General features: G+C 52.1%; 1 pseudogene; it reads left to right on the forward strand.

Moving 5' to 3' along the window:
* Positions 1 to 5,774: 5,774 nt before the first annotated feature.
* LOC136535798 (uncharacterized) lies at positions 5,775 to 17,961 on the forward strand (annotated as a pseudogene).
* The last annotated feature ends 47 nt before the right edge of the window (positions 17,962 to 18,008 follow it).

The raw sequence follows: 18,008 nt of genomic DNA on the forward strand, positions 1-18,008 counted from the left end.
AAAGTATTTGTTCTAACATCGAAAATAGATGAAACATTTACAACATACTCTTGCAATATGTGTATGATCATCGCAACATATGCAACGTCCACATAAAACACTCGCAACATATGTTTGTAACAACTAAAACATTTGAAATATACACTTACAACATGCGTGTATAGCCAATGCAATATATGCAACATCCAGATAAAACACTTGCAATATACGCTTCAAACAGCCGAAACATTTGAAACATATACTTTGAACATACATGTATAGCCATTGAAACATATGTAACACAAGATCTACTTTTACAACATTCAGATGAAACATATACAACATACATATGAAACGTATGAAACATACGATTGCAACATGCGCTCGTATACTTGTTGCCCCTCAATGGAGGCTCGTTGACGCGTAGCTGGACGTCGACGCAAAGCTCGAGGCCACCCATGGTCGATAGGCGGATGAATCACGGCGGCGCCGCGAGGCGTGGGGGAGCACAGCGCGAGGGGAGAGGCGCGGGGCACGGGGCACGTGGCGCAAGGCGCGGGGCACAGGCGAGGGCGTGCGACGCGAGCCGTAGGGGTAGGTGGGTCGGTCGCGTCGAAAAGGACATATGCCCGTATCACTGTCGATTTTTTATTTGTTTCAGGTACGTATAATAACCATTCTAACAGTACCCATGTCTCCTCTCTCTTCCACTAAAAGATGAAGAATACTAATGTAACCAGCTGCGTCTCTATCGCTCTCAAAGTAACCGATTTTCTTCGGATGACGATGTTTACCATTTGTTTGGGCCATCGACGTTGACACCTGGATCTTCTATCCTAGTTTATTTATCTTTTTCATAACATGACCCTAATCCAATCATCAGTGGCTACTACGGCTAAAGTAGTAAAGCCTATGTCAACGCCTAACGTGCGTGTCCGTGATCGCGCCCTCTTTCCCTTCCCGTTTAGAAAAAACCGGGCGCCGGAATAGTGGCGGCGCAGGGCCCACGGGTACGATCGGACGGCGCTGCCCAGTTTGCCGGTGCCCAGGAACCCAATCAGGTCCGTCCGTGATTTTCTTTTGCCCAGCAGTCTCGATCACCTAGCACGGCTGCACATGCGACTGAGGGCAGTGAGAGACCCCGCGGAGTATGTGGGGCCCACCAGCCCAGCGACTGGTGCGGTGCGGTGCGGAGCAGCATAAATTATCGCTTTTGGTTTAGTTTCATCGACAGGAAATGTCGTTGTTGTGTCGTGGCCCAGCAGCTGCCGTAGACCTTTCGAAGGATTTAAAAAACTTGTCCTAGAAACCTAAGATTTTTTCATGGCCCCATATATCAGACGTTCGGCGCGAGCGCGTTCGGACCACCTCGGGGGGCGCTTAGCGTAACGATTGGATTCTTTAAAAAAAAATGCTACAGTAACCATCACATCGAGTCTACGATACGTGTATGGAGCATTAAATATAGACGGAAAAAAACTAATTGCACAGTTTGGTTGGAAATTACGAGACGAACGTTTTAAGCCTAATTAGTCCATGATTGAACAATAATTGCAAAAAAAAAAGTGCAACAACAGCCAAATTCCTAAAATTCGCGAACTAAACACAGCCTCAATTTGGACAGGATACGAGCGAACCAAATCTGGACAGGAGCGTCTGCCTCGCGACGGCCCATCCTAGGCCACTCGTGTGCGGCCCGTCCCCTGATACGCCGCCATCTGCGCTGCACCCTGTCCCGCACCACGTCCCGTTCCTCCACCGCGGCCCTGTCCCAAGAGCATGAAACACTTTCAAATGCAATATCGCAAATTATGTAAATTATGTAGTGTAACATCGAAACATAAAATATTGCAACAACGTAAAACTATGTAGTACAACATCGAAAATATGTATTGCAACATCGAAATTTATGTATTTCAACATTGAAAAATATGTATTGCAGCACCTCAAACATCAGTACTGCAACATCGCAACATCAACCATGAAACATGGAAAATGAAAACATCTCAAATCACCTTGCAGTGATGCAACATTTGAAAAAGGTAATTTCAACAATTAAAATCATCTGTTGCAACATTAGGGAAAAATACAAATCCTAACATTAGAACTCCCTTTCTTCAACACATGAATCACCCTATTACAACATTCAAAAAATCATCATGTTGCAACATAAAAAAATCCCCTTGCAACAAGGAGAAAAGGGCAAAGGACGTATAAAAACAACAAGGAGATGGGTTTGAGGTGCAGGCTGCTCCAGCCCCTAGCCCATGACCTTCGAGCTCGCCGAAGGGAGGAGGGTAAAGGACCCTAAAGTTCGTCAGAACCCTAGCCACCGCTGCGTCCCTTAGATCCAGTGGAGGAGAAGGAGGGCTCAGATCCAGAGGAGGACCGACCTACCTCGTCGGAGCTACCGTCGTCGTCCTCGTCTCCGGTTGAGGGGAGTGGGAGCCGGTCGCTAGGGGCGCGGGGTAGCAATGGAGGTCGCGGAGGGGGAGGGAGGGAGCGCCGTTGGGCGGGCGGGCGGGCGGGGCGGCAGCGAATTGGCGCGCGGCGTCCGTCCCGGCGGGTTGGCGGGGCCACTGTAAAAATGGGAGGGCGTGAGCGCTGCGGGAGTGAGCGGTCGAGGAATGGATAAGGAGGAGTGATGGTGGCGGTGTGCGGCACGGGTGGGTCGGGTTCAGCGCGGGTCAGGTGCGTCCGTCCTTGTCTAGACTGTCCCGCTGTATTATCATTATCGTACTTGTACATATATTTTTCTAAAAAAATACCTAAAAAAGGTTAGGACCCATTTGGTAGAGGTCCAATCCCTGATTTTTAACTGTGACTCCTTGACACTTTGATGATGTAATTCTTAATAGTTCATTATGCAAACAGGTGACTAGTCGAGTTGGTTAGATGACTCTAGTAGCAATCTTCTGGTCCTTGAGTTTTGATCCCCCCATGGAGCGAAGGCTACAATTGAAGTAAAAAATGAGAGGTTTAAAAATCCTCTAATATCTCATAGTAGAAATACTTTTTTTTAGATGTATTACTTTTGTTATGTATTTAGCTATACATTTAGACATAGTGTGTCTGTTATCCAAAATCAAGGAGCGAAGGCTACAAGGAGTGATGCTTGTAGAGAAGCTGCTTCAGAACGCTGTCAAACGGCTCCTTAATGAATTCTAGAAACGGGCGTGTTTGGTTTTGTCTACCCATGCGTGCCAAAGGATACCAAGCTAAATATTGGTTATTTTGACCAAAATTGAACGTAATTTTTTGTGGGTGCCATGTTTTTGGCTTGGCGACCGTCTTAGACATTCTAGTTCATTTGGCGGCCACAATTGGCCAAAACACATAACACACCAATTTTATGACCAAAATCAAGTACCAAAATTCGGTTTGGCTAGTGGTTGGCACGTTTGGGAAAAACACAAACAAACATGCCCATTGGACGAACTGTGGAACGAGAGCAGAAAACGAGTAGTACATCTGATCATGGCTTGCTGGGAAGAAGGAAAAAAAAGTTCTAGAACAAATCTCAAAGTAGCTGTCAGATAGATGCCAGGTCGAGCCCGACAGGAATCAAAATTCTGCACGAGGACCAAGGTGGACAATGGACCACGGGAGCCATGGCCGAAGAAGCCAGCAGGAACCGCGTGGTTCGAGTGCCCTCGGCAGAAGGAATGAGTTGCCATTGACCGGCGCCGCCCAATGCAACCAAGGCGGCAAACAAGACGCTGCAGAAAGAAAAGCTTTTGTTGGCAGCAAGATCCCGAGGAAGATCGAGGCCTTGGCGGACGCGTGTACTCCGTATCCGCCTAGCCATCCACTCGGCCTTCGCACCCCGCTCCGCCTCTCCGCAGCCATTTACTTTCGCGCGCCAAATCCACACTCACCCGTCGCGTCCACGATGTGCACCGCCACCCCCCGCGCCACCAGGAGAAGGTCGTCACGTCCAGAACATCGTCTCCCGTGGTTGGCCGAAGACACCACGGCAGGCGGGATCCCATATGTTATAAATGTATGTTTAAGTGTTTCAGACGTTTCAGAAGTATGTTGTAATTGTTTCATTTTGATGTTGCAAAAGTAGATCGGGAGATGTTGAACATGTTGCAAGTGTTTCAGAGGTATGTTAGAAGCATTTGTTCAAAATGTTTCACTTGTTTGTAGACGTATGTTGCAATCGTTTTTGATCTAGTATGTTTCATATGCTTCACACAAATATTGTAATAATATGTTCCAAATGTTTTCAACTATTTTAGCAAGTTGCAAGTGTTTTATTTGAATGTTTTACATTGTTCGGCCAGGGGGCGAGCCGGGGGCGCATAATGCGGTTTGTGTGTGTGTGTGTGGGGGGGGGGGGGGGGGCGTGCTCGTGGGGCGGTGCGAAGGCGGACACGGCGGGCTGCGGGGCGAGCTAGGGGCGCACGGTGCGCTGGAGAGCTAGCGGACTAGGGCGCTGGGGGCCGGCGGACGAGGTGCTGCGTTCGAGGGGGGGGGGGGGGGCGCTAGGGCGTGCTCGTTCGCGCGTGCGGCAGGGGCAAAGGCGGATGTGGGCGGGTTGAGCGAGCCGTCTGGACACGCGCGGCACGCTGGGCGTCTAAGGATGGCAACAGATCGGGTTTGGAGCGGATATCCACGGATTTCGGGTTCTGCGGGTTCGGGTTTGGGGATGGTTTTTCACCTACGGTTTTCGGGTTCGGGTCCCCGAAACCAATCGTGTTCGGTTTCAGGTTTGGTTTTCCACCCGTGGATATCCGAAATAAATCATTTGGAATTAAAACTCATGTTTTATAATATACTAATAATAATTTATTTACTTAGATTATTAAATTTATTTAAAGTTGACTCATGAAAATATTTATTATTTGTTGCCTCTTGTTTATACATGTGAATATGCGTATATATATCCGCGGGTTTCCGGTATCCATTCGGGTTTCGGGTATCCGTTCGGGTTTCGGGTATCCGCGGGTTTGGTTTTGGTGATGGATTTCCACCCGAATCGGTTTTCGGGGCGGATTCGGGTTTCGATTTCGGGTTTCGGTTTTGGATGCACGGAGACTCCACCCGATCCGAACCCGACCCGTTGCCATCCTTACGGGCGTCCAGGTCCGGGCTCTGGTCATTCCCATTTTCTTTTGCACGGAGGAAGTACTCTAGTACAATTATAGATTTAGTCTAAGTCAAATAATTTCAATTCCCTTTAGGAATCAAATCAAACTATTTTTAAGCTCATAGAAAATAATATCATTATTTACATTTCGGAAAAAATACTGTAAAAACATACTAGCGATAAATATCACTGTCGTTTTGTACAAATTTCATTTCAATTAAGAGACTTTGTCTAGACACTGTTTTAGGAGGGTATTTTTTATATGCCGTCGAGAAAACTCATAATATGCAATCATTATGTGCATGAAACGTGGGACCCCACAATTAATTAGTCGGTGACACAGAAGGAATAACAAAATCAAGATGCAAATTTTTTATGGCGCTCTTCAGAGAGCGGATCTGTTTGTTTTTTAGCAGATGCGCCGTGGTGCGCAGTTGTGCAGTTTATGCGCGCGCACCGGTCTCGTGGGGGCGTTGCCCTAAAAGCCCAAGCGGAAGCGGAGCAGAGCACACGCAAGGCAACACACATCGGGACCAACCAAGGGACGCCAGGCAAAAGAACACGCCGCGCACGCACACCCAGACGCGAGTCCCGTCCCTCCCAGGCTCCCAGGCTCCAGGCCTCCCCCGCCCCGCGTGTCGATCTGCTGCCCCCAAACAACACGGACGCACACGCACGCACGCAGGAATCAATCGTGCGCGCGCGCGCACACACACACAGGACGTGCACGCACCACCCCCTCCCGTCCTCCCCGTCCCTGCGTCCCGGAGAGAGAAAAATCTGCTCCCCTCCCCTCTCCGCCCCGGCCCCCTCTCAAACATCCCCCGCGCCGATGGATCTCCGCCTCGCCCACTAGGCCGCCAGCGCGAGCGCGTGTGGGTAGCGGGATGGGGCTCCTCGGGCGGAGGCCGTGGCTGCTGCTCCTCGCCCTCGTTTCTGCGGCCGTCGCCGTCGTCGTGGAAGCCTCCGAGGGCGACGCTGATCCGCTCTACAGGTTCGAGATCCTCCCTCCCTCCTCCGCTGTTTGTTTTTGCACGCTGCTTGGTCTCGCAGTCTAGCTCCCGCTCCCGCTCCCGCTCCCACGGGTGGCTGCTGCTGCGTTGCGTCGTCGTCCGGTCTGTCTGTGGTGGGGGCACTACGAGTATGACCCTGTACACGCCTTTCCCTTCTCTCCCTATATGCTCTCTAATCTGCCGCCGGCGCGAGTGACGCGAGGCGCGGAGCTGGTTGAGATTTAGCGCGCGTTTTCTGCTGCTGTTATCCGCGATCAGTTTTACTACGTTGCTCGCTACTGACGACTCACCTAAAGTCTGATGAAACTTAGCAGATTACGTTCGTCTATTTATGCGCAAGCCTTCGGAGTTTGCTCAGCTTTTTAGTTGCACGGTGCCAAGCAGAGCCTGGCTGGAGCAGGGTAAACCATGGCTCTTCCAGTGCTGTCTGTCTTGGTCCTTCTGGTGGTTTCTGCCGGTCAAGCCCTCTCTGGCTAAAGTGGTCAAGCCCTCTCTGGCTAAAGTTTCTTTTCTATTCTGTCTGTAATTTCACTTAAAAAATCTCTCTGTAATTTTACTTAAAAAATCTCTTGTATGGCCCTGTTTGTTTCCGCTTATAAGCGGCTTATCGGTGGAAATAAGCGAGAATCCTGCCAAACGCTTTGCTTATTTCCACCGATTCTCGCTTATGTGGTAAGCCGCTTCAGAGATTTGAACTACGAGAAGCGAAAAGCGAGAAGCGAGAAAATCTTCACTTAGATTATAATCCAAGCGTGTCTGGGAGAAGCGGAAACAAACAGGGCCTATGTCAATACATGCTGTGCAGAGTCCTGCCAGCGGTTTAGGAAAAAACAAAGGCGTGGTCTGTCTTCACCTCTCGGGTACACTATTGTAACGTCCCGGCCCGGGAATACGGCTAGGATCCACTCTACACGTTGAATAGACTACACCTGCTAATTAACTCTCTTGCGTTTTTATCCTCGCTTCGCGTAAAAAGTTCAAACCAGAGTTAACTCCCTCGCAGGCTCAACCTTTTAAGTTGGTTCGGCACCCCTTCGCTTCTGGTGTGCTACAGTGCCCGATGCTACAGTACTCGCATCACCTGTTGCTACAGTACTCGGCCGTTCGGCCCAGCCCATCAGACCTGTCCAGCTTGGCCCATTTAGTGGGGTTTCACATACACCTGTCCTTTAAGGACTCGACGTCCTCGTCGAGGGCCGAACCAACCTACCTTTTTACATTAGAACACACCCCAATCCTGACTTAGAGGCATAGAGTGACGGGAGCTCCTACATGCGCTAAGTATTGGAACGTATGCTCTGTGTAGCTTTAGAATTCTAAAGCAGTGAAGTTGTTCGAGTGCTCAGAATGTCTAAAGCCTAGCAGAGAGAGAGTCAGGAATGAACCGTCTTGGTTGGGTCGGTGGGGTCGATTCCCCACCGCCTTAGTTTCCTCGAGTGGGCGGAAGGCAGTCGAGGAAGGTTGGCTTGTTGCAGTCTGGGACTGCTGGCAGAGGGTCTCGCTCCCTTGCATCCGGGGGCGCAGGCGACGGAGCCACCCTCCTCCGTTGGCACCTCGGGCGCAGCGCAGATCCGCCCGCCCCGGCTGGCTCTTGGGGCACGGCGACGGAGCCACCCTCCTCCGCTGGCGCCTCGGGCGCAACGGCAGATCCACCCACCCCTGCTGGTTCTTGGGGCAGGCCGACGGTCCGGCTCGTCTCCGTCGGCCTCACGGACGTGATTTCCCCTCCATGAAACGGGAAGGGTCCCGACCCCTGCAAGGATGAGCGGGTACCTGTTAGCACATTCTCGCTATCTAGGCCATCACGCTCGGTGTCGTCGACTACCTCATCGTCATCACTGTCAGTCTCCTCTCCTCGCTCCCGCGCCAGCAGTTTTCGCTGCCTCTTCTTCCTCTCGTCCTCTTTCGCCTTCCACTGCCGCTTGGCCTCGGCGCAATTCGCCGCCCTCCCGGACGGATCCCTCGGCAACGGAGCCGGGTGATCCCTGAGGATGAGATCCCTCGGTTAGTCCCCCAATCTCAATGTCAGTATCAAGGGGTCGAGAGTTCAATTGAAGAGAAGGCGTGAGGAAGGGAAAACTTACAAGGACAATGTATCTTGGTTCCGGCCGCATCCGGGGATGCCCCGGCACCGGGTACACAAAATCAAGGCGGGCGCCCGCGCTGTCCTGAGAAGGCTCCATTGCCTCCTTGATGCGCTGTGCCACTTCAGGGGGGAGAGCGTCCCCTCGGCGAGCGCCGTCCCATCAAATCACGCCCTGGGCGCCATCGCGTACAGGGGAAGCGCGCACCTCATCAGTGGCGCCACCCTCCTCGCGTGGTAGGCGCCGATGATGCCCGACCCCTTCAGGCCCCTCTCCTTCAGGATTCGGATGGCGATGAGGTGGTCCCGGATCTTCGTCTTGTCCTTCTCCGGGACACCCCACTTCCTCCACGAGTCCGAGACCTCTTCGACTAGGCGCCCGGTGAACTCAGGCAGGAGGGCGGCTGCGTCGTTCTTGAGATAGAACCAATGCGAATGTCACCCCTTGTTGGAGGTTGACAAACGCATTGGCGGGTATTCGCCGACCCGGTTGTTCCGGAGTTGGATGCCGGCGCATCCCATTGGCGTGCTCAGCTCCTGCTGCTTCTCCCGCTTCTTCTGTAGGGTGACGGCGAAGAAGTACCGCCACAGATCAAAGTGGGGACTAAACCCCAGAAATCCCTCACACAGGGCAACGAACGTCGCTATGTGCTGGATTCCATTGGGATTGAGGTGCTGCAACTCGATTTGGTAGTAGTGCAGCAAACCCCGGAGAAATTTGTGAGCAAGGGTAGCAAACCCCCGCTCATGGAAGTGCACGAACGAGACGATGTAGCCATCGGGCGACGACGACACGTCCTCCTCGCCGGGCAGCCGCCACTCCTCGACGACGGTCCGCGCGCAGAGAAGACCGCGGCGGACAAGGCCCTCCATCCGCTGGGGGTGATATCAGAGCGGCACCACGGCTCCATTGGAAGATGGGGGTGGGCAGATGCGAACTCGACGGAAGCTGAGACGCGGATGGGGGGAGCTTAGACGATTGGTGACGGAGGTTGCAGATGTGAAGGCAAGGAGGCAAAGTATGAAACCCTGGGGTGAACCCTTTGGTTTTATGGGGGCGACGGATGCGAGGAAACCAACCATCCGCCTAGATCTCCGCGCCTGCCACGATCCGCCATAATGTCATGCCACGGGATATGCACACGCAATCCCTATCCTTTCCTTCGGGAAACTCGCCGGACGTTTCGCCTCCCCGGACGGACCGGGACTCGTTACGAGTAAAGAGAAATACGGATCAAAAAACGCATCTACGGTCCGTCTGGGCCTAGGGGTTCGACGGTTGGCCCATCAACGGGTCCAACAGACGCTCCAAACATCCCTATAATAAGGGATGAAAAGAGCTGGGCCCCGCAAGCGGCCAGTGCCCAGGCGCACGAGCGTCACGGGCATCTCGGCCCACGGTTGAGTCTCAGCCAGGCTTACCCTGACCGGATCCCCGCGAACGGGATACCGGACCCCAATCAAACTATCCAGCTAAACAACCACGGAATCTCACGACCATACCCGCAAAGGGTCCGACCTTGGCGAAAAGGAATCATCGTCTTTAGGACACGCTGTGGGCAACAATAGAGGGCCAGGGCCCTCAGAGTCCCCTCTTTCGAGAAAGCCTCCGAAGGAGTATCCTACTCCTCCGCAGGCTCGGGGGCTACACCCACCAGGTGCGCTCGTGCGCACCCGCTGGCAAGTCAGAAAATCCCCCAGGCGATTCTACTCGAATCGTCTAGGGGCTACTGTCGGGGACCAATACTAGGGTACCCGAAGAGGAGGAGCTAAATGACAATCAACGTTAATTCGGACGCATGATCAAGAGCGCGACTACACCGCTTGCCGGGCCCCGCATCGTCCGGCCACCGAGGCGGTGTGTCCTGCCTCGTCTGACCCCCGAGGGTTGGCTCCGGCTCAGTGGGCGCTGCGGCCGTGGGCCCCGTCTCGCCCGACCCCCGAGGGTTGGCTCTGCCTCGACGGACTCCTGAGGGATGGCTCCGTCTCGCCCGACCCCCGAGGGCTGGCTCTGCTTCGCCCGACGTCCTAGGGCTGGCTCCGCCTCGCTCGACGTCCAAGGGCTGCTCTTCGCCTCGTTCGACGTCCAAAGGGCTGGCTCCGCCTCGCCCGACATCTGAGGGCTGGGTCCGCCTCGCCCGACGACTAAGGGCTGCCTCCGCCTCGCCCGACGGTCGACGTCTGAGGGTTGGCTCCGCCACGCCCCTGCGCGACACCTTTATAACGACGCGCGCAGATAAGGCGGGGCATTCAAGTCAACCGCAATACTGAGGACCGTACCCTGCACGTCTGCAGGAAAGTACCGTCAGGCCATGCCAGAAGGGTGCTTTGCGACCTTCTAGGCATGTCAGAGCCCAAACAGTGTTGTAGGCGTCGACATTTGCCTTACACTGTTGTGGGCGCCGTCATTTGCCCTCAAACGCGGATCCTTACGGAAGCTCACGACAATCACTACGGTCCAGAAGGAGACTCGCATCATCCACAGTAACGGACGTACGGTCACTGTGCTGCCTGCTCCCTGTATGGCCATTGATCAGCACCTTGGTCCGCCGCGTCGCCCGCCGCGGCGGGATGGGACGTGACAACTTGCTGACAATGCCAGGGCATTGAATCGTCAGCGAGTTGACACCCATCGCGGCCCTGTCAGGGTCAGCGGACATGCGCTCGGCGTGGGGCTATCCCTGCCACCGCCTGCCATGTCAGCGGGGCCCGCACAGAGGAAAAGAAATACCCGACATCCTTGAAGGACTTCCTTTGCCTCTGGTTTTCTTCTTTTCTACCATCTATAATCACTGCTCTCTCTTGGTCTATAAAAGGGAAAGCAGGACACCCCACTAAGGTGATCGATTTCACCACATCACAACAGAACCACTAGCATTGAACCTCGAACATATAGCTGAGCAGCAACCAAGCTCTTAGCACCCATTCGACCTTTCCATCAGAGACTTGGGACCTGTCCCTCTCTCGTTCGTTTGTAACACCTACTATAAATTTTTCAGTGCTAATAACACGAGCAGCAGTCATGAACTGGACGTAGGGACATTCTGTCCAAACCAGTATAAACCTTCTGTTTTTTTAGCACACCATCCGGGCCAAACGCGCCATAACACAAATTTACTCATTGATGTTTACTCGAAACACCGGTAGTTGAGTAAACACCAACGAGTAAATTTGTGCTATTGCGCGTCTGGCCCGGATGGTGTCCTAAAAAGACACAATGTTTATACTGGTTCGGGCAGAATGTCCCTACGTCCAGTTCGTGGCTGCTGCTCGTGTTATTAACACTGAAATGTTCGTAGTAGGGGTTACAAACGGGCGAGAGAGGGATAGGTCCCAAGTCTCTGATGGAAAGGTCGAATGGGTGCTAAGAGCTTGGTTGCTGCTCAGCTATATGTTCGAGGTTCGATGATAGTGGTTCTGCTGTGATGTGATAAAGCCCCAGCCCAGGAAGACGGCTAAGATCCACTCTACACGTTGAATGGACCACACCTGCTAATTAACTCTCTTGCACTTTCGTCCTCGCTTCGCGCAAAAGGTTCAAACCAGAGTTAATTCCCTCCCAGGCTCAGGCTTTTTAAGCTGGTTCGGCACCTCTGGTTTCCGATGTAGGACTTTGATGTTGGACTAAAGTCTCGTAGCTATAGTACCTTTTGTTGCTACAGTAACCGGTAACCCGAGCTACAATAGCTCGGCCATTCGGCCCAGCCCACCAGACCGGCCCAACTTGGCCCATTTAGCGGGTCTCACATACACCCACCCTTGAGGACTCGACGTCCTCAGTCGAGGGCCGAACCAACCTACCAAAACCGGATAAATGTCCAGGATCGACTCTCTTGGCCTACGTCCATATTCCCAGCTTCCCGGCTCAAGTGCCATGCTCTTGCAGAGCCATGCGCAGCCTGTCCGAGCTCTCGAGCCATACGTCCGTGAAACCGCGAGAGTTGGCTCTGAATACCATTTTTAAAGCCCCAGCCCGGGAAGACGGCTAAGATCCACTTGACACGTTGAATGGACCACACCTGCTAATTAACTCTCTTACACTTTCGTCCTCGCTTCGCGCAAAAGGTTCGAACCGGAGTTAATTCCCTCCCAGGCTCAGGCTTTTTAAGCTGGTTCGGCACCTCCTCTGGTTCCGACGTGGGACTTTGATGTTGGACTAAAGTCCTGTAGCTATAGCACCTTTTCGTTGCTACAGTACGGTAACCTGAGCTACAGTAGCTCGGCCATTCGGCCCAGCCCACCAGACCGCCCCAACTTGGCCCATTTAGCGGGGTCTCACAACTATGCCATTGTGGGTGTAAGTCGTGGTTACGTTACATGATTCACAGTTCTATCAGGATTTCATGGTACGGTCCCAAAGGTTGAGCTAGCAAAACTGCGTGTTGTAGTCCTATTCTCAATCAAATCTGTTCCAAATCTCCCGCGGAGGGAGGAACATAGGTAACTTTGCTGCCATCTCAATTCTAATCCTGACTTTGAAATCAGATTCAGTACCGTTTTGCTGAATCCAGCAGACAATAGCAATGGTGGGCTTTAAAAGAGAACCAGGTCACCATCTCTCTGTACCAATGGTTAAGCCCTTCTTTTTTAGATCTAGTAACAGTTAAGCCCTATTATGACTCGCTAGTTATTGTTCCAGCACTTAATTTGGTCCTACTTGATGACAAAATGAGCACCACTGATTACTCATGTTCCCATTGTTTTACTAGAGCTTGTGTGGCAGGATGCCAAAAGACAGGCGCCCTGAAGGAAACTTCAATCAAACACTGTATGGTGCCAGCCGATGGCCAACCTGCTGACAAATCATGGTACACGCACGAGCCACTGTACTTGCAATGGAAGGACTGGAACTGCAAGAGTGAATGCAGATACCACTGTATGATGGAAAGGGAGAATGAAAGGGCAAAGCTTGGCCTTCAGCCTGTTAAGTATCATGGAAAGTGGCCTCTGAAGCGTGCCTCTGTGTTTCAGGTAGTCCATTACAGCTTTGAACTGGTATTCTCAATTTTTGTTTCCTTTTCACTTCCTAACTATATGCCTCTGCTTTCATTCCCAGGAACCTTTATCTGCATCTCTCTCTGCTCTCACTCTTGTTGTGCAATTTAATGGGTGGCTATCGTTTTTCCTCTTGCTTTATTATAAGCTTCCTCTACGGCCAGAAACTCACAAGACATACTATGAATACACTGGCTTGTGGCACATTTATGGGCTGCTTGCCATGAATTCATGGTTCTGGAGTGCCATATATCACAGTTGGTAGGCTCTATCACAATGGATACATCTTTTCAGATGAATTGTCTGTTGCTAACTCATTGACCAAGATGTGGTATCTATTGCAGTGACACAACTTGGACAGAAAAGCTATATTTTTCATCAGCTGCTGCCTTTCTGGGGTATTCTCTCATTTTGGCAATCCTGCGGACTTTAAATTTAAGAGACGAAGCTTCTAGAGTTATGGTTGCCGCTCCTATTCTGGCTTTTGTGACAACCCACATTCTATACCTCAACTTCTACGAACTTGACAAAGGTAATATTGAGCTTAACAGCTGACAACTACACTCCTGATATATTATGAAAATAGCGGTATTGTTTCTGTGCACTTTGTTTTTTCCCAGCACTAAGTATGTAGCTCAGATTATGATATCTACAATGCCATCAGTATGCTAGTTACAAGTTAATTCAGGGTATAGATTGGAATCTCAGTACCTGAATGTTTGGTTACTGAGTTTTATGAACAAAAAAAAATTAGAACCTCTTTGAAACACGGGATTCTAGAAACGCAGGAATAGGAAAAACATATATAGGAATATAATACCCCAACATCTTGAATCCTATGGATTGAAAATACTTAGGTCCTGTTTGGAACACATGAATTTTTTCCTGTTCATATGTTATAAAATTCATGCGTCCAAACAGGCCCTTAGGAAATTGCAAGATTGAACGTTTGGATGGAGCACAGAAAAAACACAGGAATTCAATGAGATTGACACAAAGGAACCTTTCTGTCGGTGTTTCGAGTAAACACCAACGAGTAAATTTGTATTATTACGCGTCTGGCTCGGATGGTGTGCTAAGAGGACATGAGGTTTATACTGGTTCGGGCAGAATATCCCTTTGTCTAGTTTGTTGCTGCTGCTCGTGTTACTAGCACTGAAAAGTTCGTAGTAGGGGTTACAAACGGGCGAGAGAAGGACAGGTCTCAAGTCTCTGATGGAAAGAATGAATGGATGCCTAGAGCTTTGTCGCTGCTCGGCTGTGTGTTAGGAAACTCGTTAGGCAGCTCGTTGCACTGCCGGAAGAAGCGTCGGATGTACCCACGGAGGGTCTCTCCAGCCTTCTGCCGACAGTTCTTGAGATCCCATGGGTTCCCAGAACGCTTGTACGTGCCCAGAAAGTTTCCCACGAAGATCTCTTTCAGGTCCGCCAAACTTTGGATTCTGTTGGGCGGAAGGTGTTCCAACCATGTCCGCGCCGAATCGGCTAGGAACAATGGAAGGTTGCGGATAATGAAAACGTCATTATCCGCCCCACCGGCTTGGCTAGCAGGCCGATAATCCTCGAGCCATAGTCCGGGGTTCGTTTCCCCAGAGTATTTCGGGATGTTAGTTGGTGGTCGGTACCTTGGCGGGAAGGTGGCGTTGAGGATGTGTCGCCCGAAGGCCTGAGGTCCTGGCAGGCCGGGGCTCGGGCTTCGGTCCTCGCCGCTGTCGTAGCATCCGCCACGTCGTGGGTGGTAGCCGCGGCTAGCCCCCTCCCCTGCATCGCCGCGGGTACGCCTACGGGCGTCAAGGGTGTCGCGCGCGTCACGGTTACAGCCGAGGCGCTCATGCACTGGAACCGTGATGCGTGGCCTATCGCTTTGTGGCGTCTGGTGGACTGATGCGTCCTTGTCTGGTCGCTCTGAGGGCGTGCGCTGTGCCGCCGCGTGCTTGAGCATCGTGCGAATCTCGTGATGGGCCCGACGCTCATTGGTCGTCGCGGCCCCCGGAAGCCCACGGAACAAGGCTGCCGCAGCAGCGATGTTCTGGCACGCCCAGACGAAGTGTGGGAGGGCTTCATCATCCTCGATGATCCTCCGGTTCACGTCGCGGGCCATGGCGTGTGCGCGCCCACCGTCCCCGTGGCGCTCGATCTCGCGATCGAGCTCCACGCGTTCCTGCTCGAGCTGGAGTCGCGCCTCCTCGCCCTCTTGGTGCCTGGGCCTTCAGCTGCTCCACCCGCAGGAGGGGTGGGGGCCCCTGCATCACCCTCGACCTCATCGTTAAGGTCGTTCGTCGGGGTAGCCTCCTCTTCGCGGATGCTTTCAACATGTCCTTCGGAGGTACCTGCCATGAAGCATTCACGAGAGGGTTGATGGCTACCCCTGCTGGAGTCAGAGCCGGAGGGCGACTCCGACTCCTCTGCGAGGAGGTTGTGGAAAGACTTCTCCCGGGGGCGTGGGCCTCCGATGCGTGCAGCCGTAGCTCCTCAAGCGCCTCGGAGATTGCGTCGAGGCCTGGGGAGTGTAGAGGCTGAATGACGACTGGTGCCCGCGCCAGCTCTCCCTCCGTTGTGATGATGAAGTCCATGGTCCCTGAAGCGCACGTGCTGTGTCCAGGACCCAGGTGATGTTGTGACTAGCCATCCGAGGCATGGTGTTGATGTGGAGACACGCAAAAGGCCCCTACCTAGCCCGCCAACTGTCGGTGTTTCGAGTAAACACCAACGAGTAAATTTGTATTATTGTGCGTCTGGCTCGGATGGTGTGCTAAGAGGACACGGGGTTTATACTGGTTCGGGCAGAATATTCCAACATCCAATTTGTTGCTGCTGCTTGTGTTACTAGCACTGAAAACTTCATAGTAGGGTTACAAACGGGCGAAAGAGGGACATGTCCCAAGTCTTTGATGGAAAGAACGAATGGATGTCCAGAGCCTCGTCGCTGCTTCGGCTGTGTGTTTCGAGGTTCGATGCTAGTGGTTCTGATCTGATGCGGTACGATCAGTTCTTGTGCGATGCGATCGATGCGATGTCCCTTAGTGGGGTGCCCTGCTTTCCCTTTTATAGGCCAATGGAAAGCACGGGTTACAATGGGAGAATAGAGAAGAACGAGAGGGAGAGTAAGTCCTTCAGGGTCGTCGGACCTTTCATTTCCTTTGTGCGGGCCTCGCTGACACGACCGGTGGTGACAGGGACAGCCCCACGTCGGGCGTTTGTCCGCCTGATGATGCCATGCCCTGGCGTTGTCAGCGGGTCGTGACGTCCCATCCCGCCATGGCGGGCGGCGCGGCGACCCAGCGTGCTGATCAGCGACCATGCAGGGAGTAGGCATCACAGTGACCACGCGTTCATCACTGTGGGCGATGTGAGTCCCCTGGAATGACATGTCGCGGGGACGGGTCATGTTGAGACGTGACCGCTCCCTGCACGATGCTAGAAGTTTGACCTTGGGTTGTACTTTCTGGCCCGTAGTGGTTGGCGACGACGTGAGCTTCCATCAGGAGCCGTGCCCGAGGGATCGGGCGAGGCGGAGCCAGCCTACAGACGTCGGGCGAGGCGAAGCCTGCCCTCATACGTCGGGCGAGGCGAAGCCTGCCCTCATACGTCGGGCGAGGCGGAGCAATCCCTCAGACGTCGGGCGAGGCGGAGCCCTCCCTCGGGGATTGGGCGAGGCGGAGCCTGCCCTCAGAGCGGCCTCGGTATCGGTTGGAGCTGTAGTCGCACCCTTTACTGCCTGGATGGATTAACGTATGACGACCATTAGCCCATCCTCTTAGGGTACCCTAGTATTGGTTCCCGACACTTTCCAATTTCCATGAGGTTCAGCCTCTTGGTAGAATTCCTCCAAAATTCCTATGAAACAAGCCATTCCATTGGAATTTTCGTAGGATTTGTAGGAACCCAATGCTAATGCTCAAAGGGCTTCATAGGAAATTTACCTTTAGGATTCCAATCCTCTAGAATTCTTCCATTTTTTTCCTTTGTTCCAAAGGGGGCCTTAAATCGAATTTTAGTTCCTTGAGAGATTAAGCTCGCCACTTGATGGGATCAAGAATTTGTTTGTTGTTCCATTGTGGGCAGGTAGTATGGTGCTTTATTTTGAACTTGTTAGTTGTTACCTTATGACTACGAATTTTATTTCCTATTTCATGGGATATGGAGATTCAGCAGCGAACAAATGTAGCACTATTGAATTTAACGTGCCAGTGGCTTACACGCTTGTAAACTCTGCAGGTCTGAACATGAAGGTTTGTACTGTGATAAGCATTGCTCAAGTGTCTCCTATGGGCACTGTGGGCTGTCATGACTCGGCATCCTTCACGGCTGAAGATCATATTTGTTGCCATGGGAGGTGCGGCTGCAGTACTTCTGGAAGCTTATGACATTCCTCCGCGATGGGGATATGTAGATGGCCGTGCTATCTGCCTTGCTGTGGCTATCCCCCTGTCGTTCCTTTGGTGGAGCTTTGCCAAGGAAGATGCTGAGATGCGAACATCAGCTATCCTGAAGAAGACACGATAACGAGGGACATGTCGCCTGTGTGATAATTTTATGTCTGCACCCAGCCATTGTAAAGATAAAAAGTTTCACTTGTAATCTTAGGTAACTTAGTATGTGAATTATCGCCTTATTTTTGTTCCACGATGTTTCTTGTCTCAGTTCAGAAGGCCATATTGTTTAAGGGGCCACTTCTATTCTTTAATTTATACAGCAACTGAACACTTGGTAGGCTCGAGCTCATCAACTATACTCTCAGAATATTGTTACCATGCGTTAGTGAATGGCTATCATAATAATGTCTTTTGTGTGTGCGTGCTACTGTTTGCTATTCCTTGTGAGATCCTGAGCAAAGTTGGTG

This window comes from Miscanthus floridulus, chromosome 2 (genome assembly GCF_019320115.1).
Source record: "Miscanthus floridulus cultivar M001 chromosome 2, ASM1932011v1, whole genome shotgun sequence".
NCBI lineage: Eukaryota > Viridiplantae > Streptophyta > Magnoliopsida > Poales > Poaceae > Miscanthus > Miscanthus floridulus.